Source organism: Oncorhynchus keta, chromosome 26 (assembly GCF_023373465.1).
Source record: "Oncorhynchus keta strain PuntledgeMale-10-30-2019 chromosome 26, Oket_V2, whole genome shotgun sequence".
Taxonomy (NCBI): domain Eukaryota; kingdom Metazoa; phylum Chordata; class Actinopteri; order Salmoniformes; family Salmonidae; genus Oncorhynchus; species Oncorhynchus keta.
Genome location: NC_068446.1, coordinates 23,226,956 through 23,244,301, shown reverse-complemented (window position 1 = coordinate 23,244,301; position 17,346 = coordinate 23,226,956). Strand labels below are relative to the sequence as shown.

The window sequence follows — 17,346 nt, the reverse complement described above, 5'->3', positions numbered from 1 at the left end:
ACATGTGTTTTCAGAGAAGACAGATTTTCTGGATGTCTCATGGTCTGACAAATGCTGTAGCTCCACCACCTTCCTCCGCAGACGCAGCAGGCCAACGTAGGCGGATGCAAAGGATTGAGGCGCAGCCCATGCAAATCTCTAGTTTAAACTGACGGATTTTGATGGGGATTTTTGTATTATGTTCCTTAGATTGACGCACAGGTGTCACTGGCCTACCCACAAAACCCCATAATGTCCAAGTGGAATTATGTTTTAAGAAATGTTTACAAATTAATTAAACGTTAAAAGCTGAAATGTCATGAGTCAATAAGTATTCAACCCCTTTGTTATGGCAAGCCTAAATAAGTTCAGGATTAAAAATGTGCTTAGAAGTCGCAAAATAAGTTGCATGGACTCTGTGTGTGATAATAGTGTTTTACATGATTTTTAAAAATAACTACCTCATCTCTGTACCCCACACAGAAAGGTCCCTCAGTCGAGCAGGGAATTTCAAACACATGTGTAAAAATGTAAAAAGCAGACATTACATACCCTTTGAGCATGGAGAAGTTATCAATTATACTTTGGATGGTGTATCAATACACCCTGTCGCTACAAAGATACAGGCGTCCTTCCTAAATCAGTTGCCCGAGAGGAAGGAAACGGTTGTGATAGGAGAAAACTGAGGATGAATCAACAACATTGTAGTTACTCCACAATACTAACATAAGTGACAAAGTGAAGAGAAGGAAGTCTGTACAGGATAAAAAGAAAGAGAATAGACCTAAGCACAGACAAAATCTCAGAAGAAAACCTGGTTCAGTCTGCTTTCCAACAGACACTGGGACACGAATTCACCTTTCAGCAAGACAATAACCTAAAACACAAGGCCAAATCTACACTGGAGTCGCTTACCAAGATGACATGTTTCTGAGAGACCTTGTTACAGTTTTGACTTAAATCGGCTTAAAAAATATATGGCAAGACTTGAAAATGGATGTTTAGCAATGATCAACATCCAATTTGACAGAGCTTGAAGAATTTTGGAAGGAATAATGTGGAAATGTTGTACAATCCAGGTGTGCAAAGCTCTTAGAGACTCACCCAGAAAGACTAACAGTTGTAATATCTGCCGAAGGTGATTCTAACATCCTCTAACCAAGGGTGTGAATACTTATGTAAGTTACATATTTCTGTATTTGATTTTCAATACATTTGCAAAAAATTCTAAAAACATGTTTTCACTTTGTCATTATGCGGTATTGTTTATAGATGGGCGAGAGACAAATTCAGGCTGTAACAAAAAAGTCAAGGGGTATGAATGCATTCTGAAGGTACTGCACTCTTCCTAAGTAACATCAAGGCTCATGAGAACACAATTGTGGCAAAAAATCCTTTTGTCACGCACGCCAGCAGCAATGTGTCAAAGGAAACCTAGCTTGAAGGCAGAAGATTGAATATTGTAGTAAATATGGTGGATTATGGTAACCATTAATACTTTATGACCCGCCCCCAGCATGAGCCACAGAATTGGTCCCCATCAAACGACAATTTCCAAATAGATTTCTCTCCATAACTAGTCTTTATTTGTGCAATTTATGAATATTAGAAAACATGGCATGTCAGATAGAACACCACCTGAACTAGCAACGTAGATGATTGGGAATTTTAAAAAACGAGGCCTACCTGATTCCTCTGGACTGGTTTCATATTGGGAGTGTTCATCTGAAGTTCTAAAAGCTACCGGTTTTGGCGATGATCAGGTAAGTGGCGTGTCTGTGTTTTCATTATCTCTGCTTCTGTCAAGCTGTGGCTTGGTGCTAGAGGTAAATTGGGAGCATATTTAATCAGATGTATCTTTTAGCATCACAAAGAGTCTTGTTGACATTTTCCTCAGTGTTTCTATTTACTCCTGTGGCGGTGGGGTAAGCGGATCAAACCACTCAGCTCTGCTGAATGAGATGAGAGCAGGGTAATGTTACAGGACTAAGCAGATGCTCTCATGTGTGACAAGAGCCTGCTCTCAGTTTGTCTGACCAGCCAATCAAGGGCCTGTCTAACAAGGCCCAGAAGTGCCTTGGCCTCTGTGGCCCTTTTGTTGTGAGGACTGTGTATAAATCTACTGTAGGAAGTAACAGAGAGGTTCTGTCATTGTGGCCCCTACACCTTATGGCTGTGTGTAGGAGCTGAGGACAGGCTATTTAACCTACTCCTCCTAATAAACCAGAAAATTAGAGGAGAGTAGGAAAGAGGACTGGAGAGAACGAGAGAAAGGGAGAGCGACAAAATAGAAAGAAAGAGAGAGGTCAGACTGAGAAATGGAGAGAATGCTCGTGGTGCTTTTCTCCCCCATTAATGATCAAGCCAACAATATTGCTCTTGTTGGGTTCCTGGTCAGTCTTTATGACACATTTGATACCTGAGGATTTGTTTTTCTTTGCCAGGCGAGGTACACAGAGCCATTAGGAGACCTAAACATGCAGAGCAGCTGACGTGAGCAGTATTTATCTGTTTAGGCGTAGCACGGGGTGGATTTGGCCAGGGGTCTCTCCCTGCTCGTCTGCCTGCCTGTGTGTGTGTAGATGTGTCAGGCTTTGTAGGACGCCATAATGGAATGTAATGCACTCTTCTGTCAGCGTGTCATTATCAGAATTGTTCTGAATTGTTCATCTTGGCCTCCTGTGTCAATCCACAGTCTGGCTGTGCTTCAACTCACATAAGACCTATTTAAAACACAGTGTTGGCATGAACCTTCTCTGGTCCAATCCGTCTTCTAGCACAATGTTTCTTAACCCTGGTCTTCGAGTACCCCCAACAGTACACATTTGTATTGTAACCCTGATTCAACTTGTCAACTGATCATCAAGCCCTCAATGAGTTGAATGAGGTGCGTTTGTCAAGGGCTACAACAAAACTGTGTACTGGGGGTACTGGAGGACCAGGGTTGGGAAACACTGCTGTATCATCCTTTGAATCCCATCTCTACAAAAGAACATGTGATTTGTAGAAGCTCGCAAATATGACCTTTAGTAGTTTAAGCCAACGCTAATAAAAGCAGTCCCTCCAGGATTTTGCAGTGATTTTCTTGTGATATTTGCAAGCATAAATGCTTGATTTTGCTGCGGATATTCTGACATTTGGCAATGATTGTTTTGCAAAAATACGCTGACGAGGAAAAAGGTTTATTGACATTATTGGTTGAAATTTGCTACCCCTCTTTTTGTACTGTGGTAATGGGTCAATTATATGCAATAATGTTGCTATGATTTGACTGTTTTATGCGGAAATAGTGCCGGGATTGATCAAATTTTCAAGCCCTCGCATAATATGCAGGGAATTGTTGATTTTGGAAAATGTGATTGCAGAATCCTGAAGGGACTGGGTAATAAATAAGTTAATAACATCATGGTGTTTTTTATTGTGCTTTGTGACTCATCTGGCCTTGAAAGCATCTGCTGATCTCCCAGCAGTCGGTAAAGCAGCAGAGGAAAGTGATTGGCCACTGCTGTCTGGGCATTAGCCAGGTAAACAGCCCAGGTTCCACTGCTCCTCCCATGCTAGGCCTGCAGCACGCTGTGTCAGCGTGATAGTGCACCAGGCAGGGCTCTGGGAGCAGATGCAGCCAGCGTGGGTTTAATTGTGTCTGAGTTGTTTGCGCACAGCCAGCCAGGCTCTCCCCATTGTTTACCCTTTCAACAATCTTTACCGTTGCCTTTTGTTCTGCCTGAAATAATTGGGTCGGCAGTTTTTTCATTAATCATTGCATTTGGCCTGCAATGTGTTGAGGATTATTATTTTTCATGCTTATTAATTTCTTCACCCTGAAATAAATACCCCAGATAGTCTGTTTCATTAGTCTGTGTTTCTTTCCTGTCTGTTGCTTCACGCTCGCCCGCCTGTTCGCCCGCCTCATGTGTTAGCTGCTGGCTCCAGTCTGACCCTGGGGTTGCCTAAGGATCTTCAAGAGGAACATGGAAAGTGTCTGACCCCGTTCTATGAGCAATGCGTCTTGGGAGATGCTTAATTTGAGTATGTTTAACAAACACTTAGTGGTTCTTCTTGATTGCCATCTCTTTACAAATACTACATGTACTGTATACAGTGTCTTGTATCTTAAGCAGTGTTCAATAAGTGGCTATTGTATACTTAAGCAATAAGGCCAGAGAAAGTTTGGTAGTTTGGTATATATATATATATATATATATATATACACAACAACCCCCCGAGTTGCCGTATTGCTATTAGAAACTGGTTCCCAATGTAATTGGAGCAGTAAAATTACATGTTTTGCCATACCCGTGGTATACGGTCTGATATATCAATGCTGTCAGCCAATCAGCATTCAGGGCTCAAACCACCTAGTTTAAAATATTATATAGCATGTCCACTGGCACTTTTATTCAATAGAGTCAACAGAGAGCTCAGTCGATAAATAACCTACCCATCTGATCTGGTCACAAAAGGTCATCTGTATTCAGTTGTGGTCTGGGAATTGTCCCCAGGTGACTTGATGTTTTCGTGGAGAAAGAGAAAGGCTGTGGCGGAAGGATATTGGCATGTGCCACCAGCAGGGCTGCGAGGGCTGTGGCCTCAAGGTCTGCCTGAGGGAGACATAGTCAGAACCAAGATGGAGGCTTTAGTCCACTCAGGATGTGATGCTTCCTCATAAACAGGGATGACACACAGGGATGAGTGTGGCTTTGTTCCTCTTGTTCACTCCACTGCTGTAATCCTCTCTGGATCTCACCGGGCCTGCTGTTAGTATTGGTCGGATTTCACTGGGAGGTTATCTGACTGAAAGCTCCCAGCTAACTGTCCTGCCCCCTCCTACCTTCATATACTGTATCTGGACTGTTGGGGAAAATTGCATTGTGGCTCCATCTCATGTGAAGCTCCTGCAATTTATCTCCAAAGCTCCTGGAGTTATCTGGGCGTTGGCCTCAGGGGTTTCTGTCAAGCTGACCACCCTCATTCAGCCCCACCGTGGCATTAATTTTGCTTGCAGATAGGAGATACTGGGAGCTGACAGATAGGGGGCACCAACAGATGGATGGATGCGGACTGACACATCCATCTTTGCCACAGCGGAGGGATTAGCTTGCCTGGCTCCCTGGCATTTCTGTGGAAACCAACTGCCTGTGCAGATGAAGAAGGTGCTTGCTAGGTTGGGCAGGGGCAGCACGGTGTGAGGCTGCTGTCTGTGCCCCGGGAAATCAGATAGACATGTTTAACACCTTGGAAACGAGGCATTGGAGGATAAAAGAGGGTGAAACCTTTTAGCTCAAGGGGGCATGCTGTTCACATGTACACATGTAGCGGGGGAGCGGGAGAGCAAACCTATTCACGTGCCCGTGTCAGGGGTTTTTATAGACACTGACAATCCTCACTAGCCTTAATCCCTCCTCAACATTTGATCCAGTGTATTTTGCAGATGAATAATTCATGCCTCCTGCAGTAATTTGACACAGCCCAGCGGTGTCTTTCTCTTTGTCATAGCAAATCTATTTTATTCTGCCTCGCTTAAATAAACCACACTCCTGTCAACTCTTGGCTCGAGGAGAAGTGTCTGTCTGCTCCGCTGCCATGGCCCTGGATGCTGATTGGTTGGCTGGGTGCTGTAACTTGTGCCATATTTTTAGAGGTCAGAGAATTTCTGTCTTTCGGTGGCAAGAGAGAGGGCTGCTACTGATGAGGGTCAGCATTTTCCAATCGACCCTCACAGCAGATGGTAAGTGGGGATGAAGAATATCTGACATTTACCGTGTTGTAATCATGCCATGATGCTCTCTCCCTGCTCATGAAATGGACACTTATTTGAGAAGATGCTCAGAGGATGCTTAGGCAGGCTAGCATCTAACAGTTTGTTTGTAATCTCATGAGTCTGGGTCACATCACATTCCCTCCGGCTTGTGTCAGTCTTATGAATCTTATGCCTTACCTAACCTGTTGATAAACTGAGGTACTTTTTAACCTTTGGGCGTAAAGATCCTTGAAAGGGCAGGTGCGATTCTGTGCTTGTAACCAGTCCTTAGTCTCGTCTCGACTATACTCTGAGTTCATAAACAGAGACTTAGAATGAGACTGGAGTAAGCTCACAGAGCTGGAGAAATATTGGTCCGAGGATTTTTCTTTAGCCTGAGCCCCGACGTGTCTGTGCTCTAACTCTTTTTCTTGACTCTGCTGGCCTTGATTATTGAGGATTAAGATTGCCAGACGGTGCAGAAACTCGCAGCAATTTATCTTGGGCCTGGCAACCTGCAGACATCCAGCCCCACACCCCATAGATTCATTTATTGGTGGGTTTTAACAGAGATCCACCACTGTAAATTGTCCACAAATGCGGTTAGTTAGAGCTGAAACAGCGTCCCAGAAGATGTATATCTTGGACCACAAGCCTGAGGCTGGTGCTGGAGCTAGCGTAGCGGCTTACTGTGGTTTGGTTTAACCTGCTATGCTTCAGCCACTGTGGACAAAAGACTGTCATGTCCTCTACAATTGCCCACACTTTCCTAAGGACAGGAGCTCAAGGTGATAGAATAATGGTTGTTGATCTCAACATGAGACTTTCTTAGAGAGATTACATCTTAGTTTATGGTGATATCAATGATGATGATTATGATGAGACTTGATTAGTTCTCACTAGCAGACAACAGACATCCAGTGTCTATTCACTGGGGTTTACAATGCCATTTTTCTTACTTTTATCTTCATTTACAGTAATTTCCTACCACCATATTTTGACTGCAGTCTTTTAGTAATATCGTATTTGAGTAAATGCATCTGCCATTGTCTTTCTAACTAGTCATTTCTAGTTATTTCTAGTTATGTCATTTCAAATCTCCCAATCCCCTTGAAGGTCACTCGTCTTTTTCCCTGGGACATGGCGTTTGTTATTCTTTCCTTGTGGAAAAACCAACACAATTTGGAGGATTAAAGGAGAAAGTATCCAGTTTTGGATATCCAGTATCCAGCCAAGTTTTCTCCTCGTGCCAAATGGTGTAAACCAGAATGCCTGGGTAGACCACAGGCTGTATATCTCATTTCAGAGGAGAGAACATAGAGAGCAGCTGGATTTACCTGTAAACATTTTAACCGCAGTTTATTTCATCCTGCTGATTCTAATTACTGGAATAATCATTAAAATCATTAATAGGAACATTGAACCATTGATATTAATCTTGGTAATTAGTGTTAATTTTGTCTCTCAAACACAACTAGGAAGCAACACAGTGGTGCATGCATACATATGTAGGATCGTAATTTGAGCCTGTTTGCTACAGGAGGAAAAGAATCATGCAGCAACAGGAAATGTGAATTATGTGGAATATAAATAATGGAAACCTTTTTTGTAGGGGTTGATACATTTTTCGTTAGGGCAAATCAAGTAAAACATTTTAAAGTGGAAATTACAAACTTTAGAAGCCTTTTGAATAAACTTGAATCAACTACAAGTTTGCATTTCCTGCAAATTATCATCTACAAAAGAGTGATCAAATTAAGATCCTACATCTCTATCAACATCTGCCTTCATTACCTTGGTTATATCTCTCTCGTTCTTGTTCTTTATTCTCTCTCTTTCTTTCTCGCTCGCTCTCCCTCTCTCTTTCTCTCTTTCTCTCTTGATTTGTCTCTCTCCATCAATTTTTCTTTGCCTTTTCTGCCCCTCTCTGGAACATGGAACCCCTGGAGGGAGCATTTGGGCTATGTTTTTGTATGAATATACTGTGTGGGTTTTTCTCTCTCTCTCTCCCTATCTGTCTGTCTGTCTGTTCCAATATCGTGTATAAACATTCCACATTCTCATTTTCTATACACTACACATATCTCTTACTGACATAATTTAGGTTTGATGGATGAGCATGAGGTAGATTGGTTGTACCACGGTCTGCCTGTGTATGTGAGAGCCCATGGCGCTGTGGTTTAACTCAGACATGGCGGCAGGCAGTCATCGATAGGGTACCCTCTCATACGGCCCATCCCAGACAGAAGGCATCGATTTAGCACATTCTGTCTGCTGTTCTCCAATCTGTGTGCTCTCTGTGGCTGCCATCGACAGAACAGACAGCGTTCTCCTCTCTATGCCTGGCCCTGCACGCGTGTGCACAGAGGAATCTGTGGGGACTGCAGACTGGGCTGGATGGTGAGGAAGTGGAGGTGGTGGAGAGATGTTGGGGTGGGGTTATGGAGTGCTGGCCCATTGTGCCATGCTGCAGCCCCAGGGTTGTGATGAAGAGGGGGTAGGCGTATTTATAAGCGCTGTACTTGCAGATTCATAACATGTCCCCAGGGACCTGTGAGCTGGCCGGGTTCCGGTTCGCGGGGGGTCTGGATGAAGATTTGAAAACCGAGACGGTGCTTTACAGTTCTCCAGCGATGTGCGCTAACATATGTTTGCTAACACCCCTCTGTAACGCAGTGGCGTGCCGTGGGCCTGGGGCCTGGGCCTTCAGTGAGGTCCTACACAGTCCCACCCGAATTAATCCACCTCTTATTACCATCATTATGATGCCATGGCTCTAGACACTATACATTTAGACAGAAACGCAGTATAACCAGGCGTTGCGTCACCTTGAAATTGACATTTGTATTCAGAGAATTGCAGGGGAAGAGTACAATACAGTACAGTTCAACTAATAGGCAAGAACATAGTCGAGTGCAACAGAGTTATATTAATATTCTTCTTCTATCCATTTCTGGTCCACAAACTTTGAGCTTTAAGTCCCCCCCCCCCCAAAAAAATACAGTGTGTTCACTAAACAGCGCATTGTCGCACCCAAAGCAGTTTCACCGTGATGATAAAGACACATAACTAACTATTCACTGAAAATAAAAGAAAGAAAACAAATAATTTGCAAAATAGGCTATTTGCCATTTTATAGGCTATTTAATATTAACAAAATAAAATGCAAAACATACATACACATTTAATAAAAAATAAAATGCATTGTATGCCTACTCACCAAAGACTGATTATTTGAACACAAAAACCTTACTCCTTTCTTTCCTCAAGAAGACTTCAATGACTCTGTTGTACAGTCTATCTGTGCGTTTTAGTTCCACCAATAAGTCATTTTCTATCGACATGGAGGCTAATGCTGAAAGCCGAGTCTGTCCAGTAGCATTTCTGGAATACGTTTTGATTTCGTTATAAGGACGAGAATGACCGCTCGACAGAAGCCGTGGACACAGGGATGGTCACTGTCACACATGCCAATGTGTAAAGTTGCCCCATGTCCTCATTCACATTTTTCTGCTTAAGGAGATCAGAGGGACTTTTCCCTTCAAAATCAGTCATAGCATACATTACAGTCAGTTCTGTTTTTAGCTTGGATAGGTCGAACAGTGTTCCGTGACTCTCTGTTAAGCTGGAGAAGGCTGTTTGCGGGAATTTTTTCCAGTAGGTCTGAAAGTGCTGGGGGTCCAGGAGGCAGAGAAACATATAATTTTTTTGTGGTCTTGAAACCTGTTTCGTATCTAGCAAAGAATTTTGGCCAGAATATTGCTGTGGAGTTGTTGGTAGTATGTCAAATCAAATCAAATCCAATTTGATTTGTCACATACACATGGTTAGCAGATGTTAATGCGAGTGTAGCGAAATGCTTGTGCTTCTAGTTCCGACAATGCAGTAATAACCAACAAGTAATCTAACTAACAATTCCAAAACTACTGTCTTATACACAGTGTAAGGGGATAAAGAATATGTACATAAAGATATATGAATGAGTGATGGTACAGAGCAGCATAGGCAAGATACAGTAGATGGTATCGAGTACAGTATATACATATGAGATGAGTATGTAAACAAAGTGGCATAGTTAAAGTGGCTAGTGATACATGTATAACATAAGGATGCAGTGGTGGTCCTGTAGCTCAGTTGGTAGAGCATGGCGCTTGTAACGCCAGGGTAGTGGGTTCGATCCCGGGACCACCCATACGTAGAATGTATGCACACATGAGTAGATAAAAGCGTCTGCTAAATGGCATATATTATTATTATTATATTAGATGATATAGAGTACAGTATATACGTATATATGAGATGAATAATGTAGGGTATCTAAACATTATATTAGGTAGCAAGTGGCTAGTGATATATTTTACATCATTTCCCATCAGTTCCCATTATTAAAGTGGCTGGAGTTGAGTCAGTGTGTTGGCAGCGGCCACTCAATGTTAGTGGTTGCTGTTTAACAGTCTGATGGCCTTGAGATAGAAGCTGTTTTTCAGTCTCTCGGTCCCAGCTTTGATGCACCTGTACTGACCTCGCCTTCTGGATGATAGCGGGGTGAACAGGCAGTGGCTCGGGTGGTTGTTGTCCTTGATGATCTTTATGGCCTTCCTGTAACATCGGGTGGTGTAGGTGTCCTGGAGGGCAGGTAGTTTGCCCCCGGTGATGCGTTGTGCAGACCTCACTACCCTTTGGAGAGCCTTACGGTTGAGGGCGGAGCAGTTGCCGTACCAGGCGGTGATACAGCCCGCCAGGATGCTCTCGATTGTGCATCTGTAGAAGTTTGTGAGTGCTTTTGGTGACAAGCCAAATTTCTTCAGCCTCCTTCTTCACGATGCTGTCTGTGTGAGTGGACCAATTCAGTTTGTCTGTGATGTGTATGCCGAGGAACTTAAAACTTACTACCCTCTCCACTACTGTTCCATCGATGTGGATAGGGGGGTGTTCCCTCTGCTGTTTCCTGAAGTCCACAATCATCTCCTTAGTTTTGTTGACGTTGAGTGTGAGGTTATTTTCCTGACACCACACTCCGAGGGCCCTCACCTCCTCCCTGTAGGCCGTCTCGTCATGGTTGGTAATCAAGCCTACCACTTTTGTGTCGTCCGCAAACTTGATGATTGAGTTGGAGGCGTGCGTGGCCACGCAGTCGTGGGTGAACAGGGAGTACAGGAGAGGGCTCAGAACGCACCCTTGTGGGGCCCCAGTGTTGAGGATCAGCGGGGTGGAGATGTTGTTGCCTACCCTCACCACCTGGGGGCGGCCCGTCAGGAAGTCCAGTACCCAGTTGCACAGGGCGGGGTCGAGACCCAGGGTCTCGAGCTTGATGACGAGCTTGGAGGGTACTATGGTGTTAAATGCCGAGCTGTAGTCGATGAACAGCATTCTCACATAGGTATTCCTCTTGTCCAGATGGGTTAGGGCAGTGTGCAGTGTGGTTGAGATTGCATCGTCTGTGGACCTATTTGGGCGGTAAGCAAATTGGAGTGGGTCTAGGGTGTCAGGTAGGGTGGAGGTGATATGGTCCTTGACTAGTCTCTCAAAGCACTTCATGATGACGGAAGTGAGGGCTACGGGGCGGTAGTCGTTTAGCTCAGTTGCCTTAGCTTTCTTGGGAGCAGGAACAATGGTGGTCCTCTTGAAGCATGTGGGAACACATATGTGCGAGGGTCTCCTTGTGCCTGGCCTCTGCGTGCGCTGGGTGAACTTGAGATGCGCGCTGTGTCATCGTAGATTTGACTGAACCTGCGCCTCTCTCGCTCAATTGTGTCACAAAACTTGTTCGACCTTGTCAGGCAGAATTGTACATCCAAAGTTTGTTTCTGTAGAATTCCAAAAAGCACATCCGAATAAATAAAAATCCCATTGAATGTTTCAAGCAAAAAACAAAACACAAAATCATCCAAACGTGCATTAAATCCATCAGCCATAAGCACAGTATCCCCATCATGGTCATCATGATGTTCCAGTAAGTGGTTAAACAGCTCCTTTAGGGCAACTCTCTTTTCAAAGACTGCATTGACCAATCTAGATGTATATTGCCACCTCGTTGGTGCAACCTTAGGAAGACGATGCTTGCAGATGTCATCCAGCAGTTGCGTCCACTTAGGGGATCGTGAGAAAAATGCTGCAAGGCCATTGATGTTGGCAAAGAAGACCTTTGAGGCTCCTTGAGTTCGTACTAAATTTAGTCGATGTGCATAGCAGTGAATGAATAAGGCCATCGGTGCCCTCTCCTTAACTTTAGCCTGCACCCCATTGAGTCCAGATGCCATGACTGCTGCGCCATCAAAACACTGTGCCACAACATTATCCAGACTACATTCATTTTCCTCCAAGAAACGGACAATAAGAGCGACAATGTCATCAGCTCGCTTGCCGCTTGTCACATCTTCAAATCGGATAAATCGCTCCTTGACTCCTGTGTCCTGTCACATAACGCAGGACGAGTGAGAGCTGTGCTGCAATTCCAACATCTGTTGTTTCATCCACCATTTTTAGCAACAAAGGGAGCTTTTTTAATCTCCATTTTGATCTCTTCTCCCATCACTTCAGCAACAGCATAAATTAGGTCATTTTGTATTTTGTCTGACGTCCCAATGAACACTTTGTTAGTGGACAGGTGGTATTGCAAATCTGTGTTGCTTTCAGAAAGAAAAGAAAGAAGCTCCACGTAGTTCCCTTTGTTTGTGGAGTCAGCACTTTCATCGTGTCCCCTAAATGAAAGTTCCTGTTTACCCAAAAACATGACACAATCAATGAGTCTTTTCAATATTTCCCTATTTTTCTTCACCTTTCATTATGCAGCTCCGTTGCCCTGTGCGCTTGTTCGTTGAGCTGTAGATCCACTCGGGTGTCCCCAAAAGTTTTCAAAAGCACCATTGCTTGTAAGTGCCCAGCCGTACTTTGGTGTCTCGTTGCTGGCTTGGTTAGACAACTCAAGTTTGCAAAGCCAGTGTGGCTCCAAACACCAAATCGATCACTTGTCAAATAATAGGCATTCCCAGCAGTACAATTTGCAGTGCTTCTCGGAGCCTGTGAGCCATTGATAGAGCTCGTAGTTGGAACTTTGAAAGTGGCGAACAAACCCCTTTCCCGCCTGTGACAGGCTTTGTAGCGTCAGCGTCGGGCGACCTCTCCTTACAATGTCTAACTTTTCTTGAAAAGTTTGTCTTGAGAATGGCGTTATAATTATATCCTCGACCAAATCGATATCTTCTCCTCCTTCCGCCATTGTGGGTTGAAAAAACAGCTTAGTAGTATGCAAATTAATTTGTTTATCAAATTCAGTTTCCTAGTTCTGAGGTTCTGCATAGACCTGCCCATAGGACCTGTCTCTCAATATTGGTAATCCAATCAAAAGACGTGCACGCACTACGCCTGCTAGCTGGCTCCTGTGTAACACTGGAGCCAGCCAGCAGGCGTACAATAGCCAACTCTAAAGCTGATTGGTTGACACTAAATTTTCATTTCCATTCACTTTAAGCTACAAGCGCCCGCACTGTTGATTCTGAAGGCCTGAGGGCAGATTTTAGACCCCTGGCAACACATGATGGCTGAATATGATTGGATAAAAGATCTAACATAAAGACCAGCCCTCCAAATCTCAACCTGGGGCTGGAAGCAGTGCAACCAAGAGGAAAGCTATGAAATGAAGAGTATAACTCTTACTCTGGGGAATAATTGAATACATATTTGTGGGAAAATATATGTACATTTTTGTAATATTCTGATGATGTTTAGGCCAGCAGAGAAGGCCTTGCTGGCCCTGACGGCCCACCACTGGTATATATATATTCTGATGATGTTTAGGCCAGCAGAGAAGGCCTTGCTGGCCCTGACGGCCCACCACTGCTGTAACGGCTTCTGACATAGGAAAGGGCTTTCCCGTCTGGGCCAATGCTGCTCACTCCAATAAGATTTCTTCCCCATAGCGATGCATGCATAAGCTAGGAAGATATTTCTAGTTTACCTATAGTACACACCATGTACATCTTTCCCTTTACCAAAGCAGCACAGATTACTAGTGGAGGAAGATTGCCTGGTGTGTGTACAGACTGTTTGTGCAGTGTGTTGGTATTTTTTAAGGAGAAGAGAGTGTGTCTAGTGAGGCGGTGACACAAGTTATTTGTGCAGGCAGGCGGTAGTGAGTTCCCTGTCTCATAGACTGATAACCGGCTCTGCTCCAGACATTGTGGAGATGGCGATGGGCTAGACAGACAGACAAACAGCAGGCTGCTATGGACATTTAGAGTGGGAGCCCTACATACTGTACACCTATGCTCTACTCAGTGGCAGTGGTTTCTGGTGTTTGTGTATCTGTCAGTATGTGGAAATACGACATGTGTTTCAGTATGTGAGAGAGTGTGTCTGCATGTGTACATTTGTGTGTGTGCACATGTGCATGCGCACGTGTCGGTGTGTGTGTGTGTGTGTGTGTGTGTGTGTGTGTGTGTGTGTGTGTGTGTGTGTGTGTGTGTGTGTGTGTGTGTGTGTGTGTGTGTACCTGTGGTGAATCCAATGCCAGGGGCCTGGAGGAGGGACAGATGTTGAGTGGTCTCCAGAAGCCCTCGCCAGGCCACTTCCCTGCACAGGAAGACAGCACAACGCTCCCGGCCAACAGCATCCCTCAATGCTGGCAAAAAGAAGAATCTCACATTTAGCTGGAAACAATACTCATGCCGGCTGGTTTGTTGGCAGAGATTGTTTTCACAGGTTGCTGCGAGGTTTTCCAAACCATACATATTCACTTAGGGGCTGAAAATGAGATGTTTTCTTTTCTTTACGAATGCAAACTAGTTTTAAGTCATTGGTGTGATGGAATGAGCATTAACATTTCAGGTTGACCATCTGTAGGTAAGGTACTGGTTTGGATGTATCCTGGCATTGAAGAGCTATATCTCCTGCAGCACTGCCAATGGCTCTGCACTCTCTCTGACTCATGACAGCCACCTGGGAGATTGGATGTAAAAGTTATTTTGTTGCTGTTTGATACATTTGAGAAAAGATTTGATTATAGTTTGTTCCCACCACTCTCACTGCTCTGATGTTCTGTCACACCAATGAACTCTGTTTGTAGGATTTAGGAGTGCCCTAGCAAAAATACATTACTAGAGGCAGACTGTGCGTCTGTGTCTGTGCCTGTATATGAGGGTGACAGTTACTAGCAGCTGCCACGGTTGGTCCCTTAGTCGAACAGACAGTACTGAGTGGGATGTTTATCACAGTGATTCATACTCTTTAACGCGTTACAAATGATGAGTTGTATTAATCACACTAATCCAATTACCTGTAACTTTACCATATGTCTCTGTGTTTAATGTCATGAGGCAAATCCACCCGCCGCTGGCAAGTTAATTGGCTTTTATCCTCAGAAGGCTCATAAGTCATCTGTTCACTTAAATCAGGAGGTTTTTAGTCACCAGATTTACTCTGCTTGTTCACCGTCCCTGCTTCCACAAGCTACTGCTGAATGCACGGCTATGTCCACCAGTGGAGGCTGCTGAGGGGAGGACGGCTCATAACAATGGCTGAAATGGAGTGAATGGAATGGAATGGAATGGTATCAAACAAATGAAAAGCAAAAAAAACATGTTTGATACCATTCCATTCACTCCATTCCGGACATTATTATAAGCCGTCCCTCGGCAGCCTCCACTGGCGTCCGCATGTTTTCTAACTTCTCTACCAATGTAAATCAGTTGTAAATGTTGAGAATTAGAAATAGAACCATTAAAACTCCTAACACAGCTTCCAGTTCTTACAAAAAGAACTCCCAGTGGGTTAGATGGTGCTGACTTGTTGTTTTCATCCACTTTTTACACAGTAGGTGTCAGTCACAGCTTCCTAGACAAAACATCACCACCTCACCTGTGGTATGGCTGCAGACAGTTTAGCTACATCACAGGCCTCTATAGTACTCCATGATAAACTGCCTTTTAGCCTCTGGTCCTGCTGTCCTGCTTCTCCTCACATCCACTGCTCTATCAGTTCCCTATAGCCACCATGCAGGGGACAGACAGACAGACAGACTGACTGACAGACGGACTGACTCAATGGAAAGGCCATGATGGTAGCTGGTATAGCTCTTATGACATTACCACGGATACAGTGAATGAACTAAGGAGTGACCTAATGCTGTGCCTGTCAAGTGACAGATTCAGGCAATGATTGATTTTATACCTACATCTGGTTTTGGAGGGGAATTGTTACACCACGGTACAAAAGAGACTGTTACACTGGATGGTTGCGTGCAATATGATTATGAAACTTAACACAATTGTTGTCGAGTTTCCATTGTGTGTTGTTTAATGTGTGAGCAGTGGTGTTAAATAAATTCTGTCTTGAGACGTATTGGTGAGAATTAGCATAAATCAATAGAAAAACAATTAGGATGGGGTTAGAGCTAACAGATTATTCCTGATGTGGAAGGACAATGCATTTCATCATTTGTTTGCATCGTTAAAACTAAGACAGAAAAGACGGAGCCATATGCATATACCACAACATGGTAAATAGCTTTTCAATGAGCAGAAAATGTATTCCAGTCTGGGACGTTCCAGGACCTCAGTAGCATTGCAATAATAACATGGCAGAGGGAGGCATCAAGCAGTCTCCCTTCAACCCTATATTCCTTTCCTCTCCTTTTCTTCTTCTCCTCTCATTTGCTCCTTTCACATCACTCGTAGTTCGTTTTTTTTTAAATGCAATTTTGTCCATTCAAATTGAACAGTGAAAGATTGTCAGTTGGTATTGAAAACAATAATATGGATATTTAAATAGATGACTGGCTTTCAATTTCATCTCCTTGTCACATATGTACCATGCTTTACTGCCGGGCCTGTCACAAAAGGAACAAAAAAAAGCGCGAAGCATGTTTTTCCACCGCTAATGCATATTAGTCAGAGACGTAATTCAAGTGCCTGTCTCATCAGCGGTTTTAACACTATACATTAGCCTCTTAACCAGGAACAGTAGCATGGAGACTCCTCCCAGGCTTTTAACTTTTCATTTTTGAAGAAATACTCCTGGAGAATGTATGCACCAGTCGACGTAAAGTATGCACTTCCAGGTCATCATGGCATAGTATCAGACAGAGTTCCAAAATGTGTTCACTGTGAGCAATAAATGGGATTAGTCGATGAGCGGGCATATTTCGGATGAGATCATTGTCGGGCTGTGGTTGTCATGGTCAATCTGAAGGATTAGGATGGCACAGAAAATAGTATTTGGACGGATTAAAACAGACAGTTTGTGGGAAGAGAGCAGTCTGGCTGTTTCCTTTTTCCAAGAAATTGCACAAAATGTTAAAACACAGAGAAAATAAATACACAGAATTGTGTCAGAAGGCTTTTATATTGAACATCTGAGGCCTGGAAGACATTGATAAAACCTCTTGAATCTCTCGTTTTGGTGTTTCATGCATATGCCACCTAAGATATGGATGTTGAGCAGGGGTAAATGCATCATGAGTGCATGGCTAATTGAAATCATGGTTTTCACTGTCGTGTTCCAGCAGAATCTGTTTAGCACAATTCTCCGCGCTGCCTGGTGCTCGCAGCATGCTCCGTCTTGAGAAGGTGATATAAGGTGAGATGTGCTGCAATTATTCCCAAATAGATAGAATTTCACACCCATAATTT

General features: G+C 43.8%; 1 protein-coding gene across 3 annotated transcripts in view; it reads left to right on the top strand.

The window, feature by feature from the left end:
• The window catches only part of LOC118359111 (neuroligin-1), a 335,662-nt gene that overhangs the window by 141,258 nt on the left and 177,058 nt on the right, over positions 1–17,346 (top strand). The window lies entirely within an intron of this gene.